Consider the following 8,408-nt stretch of genomic DNA (forward strand, 5'->3'; position numbering starts at 1 on the left):
TGTTTCTTTTGGCAAAGGTGTTAAAGTTGCTACTGAAATTGTTTGCCGCTTTTGCTCTGCTTTCCTGCTGTCTCCTTTTGGTTGGCAGTGTTGTTTTTCTGCTGACACACATATACAGACACAGGCTCACACAACAATAACAAAAAGATACAAAAATTATATAGAGCATAAAAGTGGCAAAGTTAAAATAACACGTACACAAATTTTGTATGCAAACAAAACCACATCCAGCACACACACACACATACACAAAGGCACGCACGTCGCCCAAGAGCTGCAAATGAAAAAATTGCGTGCAGCCTTTTAGGCGCGCACTCGCGTAAAAAGTAAGAAGAGAATGTATTCTGTCGCTGGCTCTGCCATTTTTTTTATATTTCTTGGTTTTGTTTTGTTTCTTTGTTTGTTGGCTTGATGGTCCCTCCTAAACTTTATGGCAAGCACATAAATAGAAATGCACGCAAAAAACTTTCTCAACCAAAATGGGAAAAGAAAAAACGCGCCAAAAATAAAAAGTTTCATGATAAAGAGAAAGAGAGCGAGAGGGGGACGTGGCTAGGCCATGCAAGTGGGCGGGCACGCAATCACCTTTAAGACATGCGTGGCCTGGAGCCATCGCCTCCAGCAGGACTCTGTTAGCTGGTGGCTGTTTACCTTTCGCCTCTTGGCCAATCTAATCTGCTCCTTGCACCTACCTCGGAGGCAGTTTAACCAAGATTTATGTTTGCCTTTGCATTGCATAAGCGTTGCCATTTATACTAGAGATGCCTACTTCAGGCCCAAGCGACAGCACCGGAGATGGGTGTGGCTTTTGCCTACGGTGAGTGCGCAAAAATTTATTGCCCAACAAAGGATGGCGGCGGCATAGCTGATAAATTTCGTTTGCACTCCACTTGGCTGGCTAAGGAGGCAATTATGACGCCAATCGAGAAACTAGAAAGCCCACGAAGGATTGAAGGTGCGTGTACTACGGAAGTGGCTGACTAAATTGCAGCGCACAAGAAACAACAACAATTGCTGTTGATTTAAGTTGCATCAAATTAGTTTTCCATTCTTTCTTTCTTGACTTCGAAAAGTGCATGAAAGGCAAATGGAGGAATGGAAAATCGTTGACAGCTTCAAGCAAACATATCAAAGGAATATTGGCTATTGAACGTTCTCTAATACTGAAGACAGGAAAGGCATTTTCACTTGTTTTTCAGAATCTCAGTCCAAACTTAAATAACGAACATAAATTTGCTTTTAAAAGCACACACACACTCAGACACACACACAGATACATAATGTATGTATGAATTCATACCCATGTATTATTTAAAATTTTCTGCCTTTTCTTTGCCTGTCCGTGATCGATTTTCCTCCTGGCCATTAAAGGCAAATGCAGAATGCATTTTTACGGCTACAACGAAACGAAAATGCAACAAAAATATATATGTATAATATGCCATCATTTTCTCAACGATTGAAAATCTTCAATGAGCCTGAGAGTCCTGGTTGGTATTGGTATTGCGAGGAAGATGAAATTGTGGGATTGGGGGCTCGCCTATTTGCATAACATTCATTCCATTTGCTGCAATGGTTCTGCTTTTGGTTGGTCCAGTTCAATGGAACATGAAGTCATGGCATAACGTAACATAATGTCCATTCTCCGAATGGAGAATCATCCATTCGTGGCTCTGGCCTGGTCTGGCCATGACATGGCCTTTTTACAAATAAATTTTGCAGTCCACTGTAACCGAATGAATTGAGTAAATGGAAATCGTTGAAACATAAACATATGAAAGTCATCAGCTCCTCAAACCCTTTGCAGCACTTAAACTGAGTGAAAAAAGAGGAAGAGACGAAGTGAGAGGACTGAGATATGGTAGTTGGAAGCCAAATTATGGAAATGAACATGGTATAGAGGCCGAACCGTCGGCCAGAATGAGCTTGGTCAAATGAAAAACAGTTAGGAGACACCATTAGAAAAACGCATTTAGCCAAAGTTGAACAATTAGAAAGCATCTCCTAAACGCAAAAATGAAAAATGTCTACTGCAAGTTCAATGAAAACTCATACGAATCGTTTCCATTCCCGCAATGGGATTACAGAGCTCCCTTAGCAACATAATGATGTTTCACTCGGCTCCTAATGCCACTGTCAGGATGCCTAGATGCCGCCTGAATACCTCTGTGCTTCTGTTGCCGGCTGACTGCTGCTGCAGCAGCAATGCCTCAAAATTGTTTGCAATTGAGTTTTATGCATCTCCCCATCCATCCTTCCATCCAACCATTTAGTGGCTTGCCTTGCCTCGACCCATTTGTGCCTATCAATGGTCATGGCGATATTGTTGTTCCATGGCAGTTCGACATTTGCATCTACAACTCTCTCGTTACTCGTCGCGTTATGAATAAAGTAGTCAGTGGTCTGTAGACTAGGAATCAGAGTTGTAGCCTGATCCTGGCATATTTACGCCCCAAATTAGTGGCCAAATGTTGCACATTTGTGCATGTCAGTCATCAGACTGACATGTTGATTTGTTCGGCGCATCACGCATCGCGGAAATTAAGTGGCCAACTGAACCGAACTGGACTACAGTGCTACAATGATTGATGACCGTTCCATGAGGTAATAGTTTTCAGCATTCTCAAAGAACACTCTTAAATTGATACAGTCCCAGTGGGAGATCTTAAAAGGATGGTATTTTTCGGTTGCCATGACTCCCAACCAATTGACTGTAGAGCACGCTGTGCCGTTGGAGGTGCCTTGTTGTTAGCCCTCACCGAAAGGCATGCATATAAAATTGTTACAAGTATGCGGCAATTAGCATTTAACGAGCGCCACATGCCGACAACCACAATGGCACGACAAGGCTCAAAAAAGGGGACAAAGGAAGCATCTACTCAGGCTGCTGCTTCAACTCCAACTGTTGGCTTCTGAAAGTGTCCTGTCGACATAATAATATACATGGAACTACAAATATGTTAGCCAGCTGCGCCTCCCAGCACACACACACACACACATACAGACCACCGAAGCCGGAACAATGTCATCGACAAAATACAACCCTGAGCAATGGCGGCCCTGACCATGCCAGGAAACTCTTTTGTTGTCCTAGCCAACAATTTGGAAATGAACATTTTGTGCCTTTCAACCAAGCCAAGTTCGTTGCGTCCATCCACGCCCCTAATCCACCAGAGACTGTTCGCTTCAGTTCCTTTTTTTTTTGTTTGTTTGTTGCTGTTGTTATTTCTGGGACAACAGTTAAAGCCTGATTACTTAACTAAATATGGCAGCTTATGGCGAGACACGAACTCGAACTGGGCCACTAAACGTTCTGATTTACTCAATTTGCATATATGGTAAGCCAAAATGCGTGTAAAGGTGTGTGTCTGTGTGTGTGAGTGAGTGTGAGGAAGGATCTGGTAATCATGCAGGGTTTTAATTAGCCAGGTTAAAACTGTACTCTGTTACCCATATCACTGGGAGGTAATTAACCATCCAGCCAACTGTGGCCTAGCCTTTTCAATATTAAATTGATGGCCATAATTAGAAATGGATACAAAAATTATCTCATCGATGGATTAATTACATAATATACATTGAGCTCGGCAAATACTGTCAACCTTTCAATTGAAATCGATTTTTTGACCCCTGCAAGTGGCAAATTGTCTGGAGATAATTAAAACTTTGCTCACAGACTCCGTCTGTATCTCTCCCCATCACATACTAAAAACCATATTTATTTACGAAAACTTTTAGACAAAGACTATATATTTTTGTTCGAGTTCATTAGCATGCCACATCGTATACTGGAATACTTGGAGGCATAGACAAGACCCGTTACCCCAGTCCTTTGGTTGGCCAAAGGCTCCGCGGCATCGTCTTATCACGCAGCTCTTATCTGGGCTACATAAATTCTTGGCCCCGACTTGCGTCGGCAAAGTTTTTTTTTGTGTTTTTGTGTTTTTGCGGTTGGCATTCGAAGTGCGGGGGCGCTAATTAAGACACGCAAAGTGCGGCGGCAAGACAAATGGTTTTCTGGCACGTAAGCGGCGCGTCAATCTTGGCAGTGCTAGGAAAGGGTCCTCCAGCTCAAGAAAAAAATGGCATTTTTCTAGTCCAGAGACATGGTTTTCTTCAAATTTTTCCTTTTTTCTTTCGGTTTGGAAGGAAAAAGTTTTTGCGCCACCAATTCGACGCCTCATAAAAAATGTCAATGAAGTGATTTATAAAATAAAATGGAAAACATACACACCCCCCCACACCACACACACACACACACACACACATAGGCAGGGAAACAGGAAACTTGAAGAAAAGAAATATGCTAATGTGCCTCGGTTAATCAGAGGCTGGATTTTTGAGGTTTTCCATAGCTTATTAGGCTAGCCGATGGCCTGTTATTTGGGCTTAGCCAATGCCAAGCGAATTCCTTCCTTCATTTTTATCAAACATAATGTCTTTATTTCCTAGTTTTTTCCCCCCACCTCGCCACGGATTGTGGTAGCTTCTCTTTTTGCGTGCTTAGAGTTGCACATTAAATTTTAATGCCATATTTTATGCAGGCTGAATTTACATAAATTTATTTGCTGGCCGAGTGGTCGGTCTGTTTGTATGTGTGTGGGCTAATCAAATCAAAAGACTGACGGCCCCCGCACACACACACACACACACACACACACACACACTCCGTAGACATGCAAAGTTAAACCAAGTCTCTCTAGAGTCGAAACTAAACAAAAGTCCCGCTCCCATAGAGTTTTGGCAATCGTTCATGTATGTGAGTGTTTATGTGGTTAGAAAAAATAGAGGCAAAAGGACGAAACTACGTACGGACGTATCCTGGCAAAGGGCCAAAAGCATAGAACAACAAAAACTACAGAAAAAATAAACGAGAAAAGCGAAAACCATAACAACATTGCCATGGACGTAAGTGAAATATATTCTTAAAAGAAGGATCCAAAAGAATACTTCCATCCCCTTACTTTAAATAATCCTAATTAATATTGAAACTAAGGATTCAATTAGCCTAATTTATTCATAACTAATTACCTAACTGAATGGGACATTCTTTTGAAATAGAATTTCCAAGAAAATATTGTTTTTCATATTGTGGTTTCCATTGTCTGTTACGCCTCTGAACCTTTTATCCTCCTAGAGGGTCAGTATAAGGATCTAGAATAACAACAACAACAATAGCAAGTGAAATTTTTCCTTTTGTATTTTCATTTCCATAGTTCTTGTTGTTCTTGCACCAGGCTCCAAACGTTAGCGCCAACAAAAGCGGCGGAAGGCGTTTCTAGGAAGGCGCATGTATAATTAGAGCTATGAAGCATGTCCGGTGAAGTTTGGCATTTAAATGCAACAGCAACAACAACAACAACCGCAACAACAACTAAACACACACAAGATCGACTTTTTAGCATTTTACCCTCATACTATATAGTATACAAATTTGTAGTTATATATGCCAACTTTCAAGTTTTAAATTGGGCAAAAAAATAGGGAAAAGTTTTGCACTGAGCTGCGATATTATTGCCACTGCCTTTTGCCCAAGACTCATTGGTCCGGGCTGTGGCTTGTTGCTGTTGTTTATAGTTGTTGTTGTTGTTGCTTTAGTTAGCCAGATATATTTTATAATGCCACAAACATGCAATGCGACTTTGTATGCATTCGTTTAGTTTACGTACTGCGTCCTTACATGCAAAGAACACACACACATACAGAGACAGACAGAAGCCAACCCATACCAACCCAATATAGTTTCATCCAGACGAGACGTGAAAGGAGTGCCAGAGAATATAGTAAAGTGGAAATAACTTTGTGTATATGTGCAACTTTATCTTTTGACTTAGACAATAATAAACAAAAATATTCAGAGTTTTTGGTTACTCTGTCAAAGGCAAAAAAGAATGCAGAAAAAGCAAGTTGAACTTACATATTTGCATTTTGAAATAAATGTTGAATATTCACTGTTAATTGGCATAAAGCAATAGGATGTCAAAGGTTTGTAAATCAAGACTCGAATAATATGAAAGTCAAAAGTCTTCTTCAAACACACACAATTTGGCTAATGCCCAAGAAGACAACTTTGAACACATTTCAATCATTGAATCATGAGTATTAAAAAATCAAATCAAAATAAATGTATAAATGGGTCGAGATTGTTATTCTGCAGCATTCATTGAATTGAATTCACAATCTTTGCCACGCGAGAGTGAGTCCCAATTCAAAGCATTCAAGACACATTTCAGTTTTGAGAATTGCAATTCAGAAAAGTCTATAAAATACATTTGCGAATAAGTCACGAAAGGCAGAGATATATCAATTTTTGGCATCCGTGTTCGGATGAACTGCAATATATATTTGCATATCTTCTCATCATACTGTTTTGTATGGTTCACGGCTTCGAATGTTGACACCATTGACCATAAATAAACGGCATCTGGGATCCGCCAAGGCGAAACGTTTTATTCCAAGATATTAAGTTATTGCAGATTCGATGATTTATCAATGCATTTTTAGACGTATGTGCGATCTACTTATGGCCTTGGTATATATTTTAATTTGAGATTCTTTAGACATTTAATATAAATATACTTGACCCGATCCCCCTAGTGATATGTGTAGGAGGAGAAAGGACAAGTGAGCAAAGCAAGAGGGCGGCATTGGATATAAAAGAAATATATTTTTGTACTTTTCTGTGTTCCTAACGCTATGCGGATTTGAAATATATAGGTTTACAGCTTTCTTCACTCAAATACTATCGTAAATGTTATGACTTTAGCTGGCACATCGGGCGTATACGTTATTGTTGGCCATCACTAGTGCAACTAGGATTTCTATACCTAAGGTGCTTTTAATTTTATGAAGTTTCCAAGGCATGCCCTAAGGTTAGTTGCCTCTTTCAGCCACCATGTGGCACAAGGAAGGGCCATTTAAGTAGAGAGACCCCGGCAAAGGAAATGGCAAATGGCGTCAATGTGCTACACATTGAACGGTAAACGCCGTTTCAATGCGAATGCAACCTTAAGTTTTTAAAGTGCTGACTGTAATGGGTGCAGGAGCAAGGCATTTGGTATTTACTTCCAGACGCCGCGTAATAATATTAAATGTCAGGTGCAATGCAGTTGGCAATTCTTGTGGCAGGCTGAAATCGAAGCAGTCGGGCCAACTGGCAGGCAGACCCTAATTAAGTTGGCTCGAGCCGCGTAACTGCCATAAAATATGTAAGCGCAGTGGGTATTCGAACTTGGATCCGCATCCGGATCGGTTTGGCCTCCACCGTAACACAGATGTTGCCGTTGCCGTTGCCATTTCAGCCGTTGCATTTTATTGGCATTGGCCGGAGAAGTCGACTTGAGTCGAGAAGTTTTTCATTTGTTTTGCGGCTTAAATTTACACAAAACATGCAAGCAATGACGGTGAGGCGGCTGCTCTCTCCTTCCCCACGGCCGATGAACTAGTGGGTGGAGCAGCAGCAGCCGGAAATGCACACCACATAGATTAATGTCTTACTTCAGTGGCCAGTGCTCGCTCGAGCAACCGTATAAATTTTACTTGCTCCTAAGCACATACATACATAGTCCCTGCAAACCGATTCAAGAAGTTTCCTATACACTTAAATAGTTATACAAATACCTGAGCTAGATATCAAGCAAAGAGAAAAAGTATGCCACTGGCATTTCCTAAAACAATATCCTTACGAATGTTGTATGGCTTATCAGAATGCCCAAAATCACAAAAGCGAAGTTTGGGCAATAATTAAACTCTGGAATTTGTATGGAATTAAGTTATCGACTCTTATTAATAAGAAGTCCATGAGATATTCAGAGTAAAGTGAAAAAGGATTTCCCATAATCCTCATTTTAATAGATAGTTATCTTGTAATTAGAAGCGTTCGAAATTTCACACTTTATCATTATGAAGGACTTTATTTAACTCAGCTAGACTAGCTCAAGTTTTTTTCTCTCTCTCTTACTAGTATAGTTAATTATTCCACTCAGAAGAAATGACTGCAGAATTCTTTTTTTGGATCATTCTCCTACAAAAAGTATTAAATTTAGGAAAGTTAATCCATTAAAGTAATTATTTAAACTGTTTAAACTGTGTAAACTGTTAGTAACTACAAACATTTTACACGATATATACATGGCCAAATATGCTCTCACTGTGGACCCATCAGATCAATGTTGAGAAATGTCGACTACTTTGCAATGTTGGCCTTTATTTATTGAATATAAAGATGGTCAAAACTTCAGGTTTCTTACCAAGCCACAAAATTTTACAGGTTTAGGTTGTCGTTAGACTCACAATAGGTTGCCTATAAAACAATATTAAAAATTTGTTGTATAAATTACTTTTTCGAACAAGAAAAATTTGAAAAAACTGTGAATGGAATTTGTGCACTTAAATCAGCAAACAATCGG

This window comes from Drosophila tropicalis, unplaced genomic scaffold, assembly GCF_018151085.1.
Source record: "Drosophila tropicalis isolate 14030-0801.00 unplaced genomic scaffold, ASM1815108v1 contig_859, whole genome shotgun sequence".
Lineage (NCBI taxonomy): Eukaryota > Metazoa > Arthropoda > Insecta > Diptera > Drosophilidae > Drosophila > Drosophila tropicalis.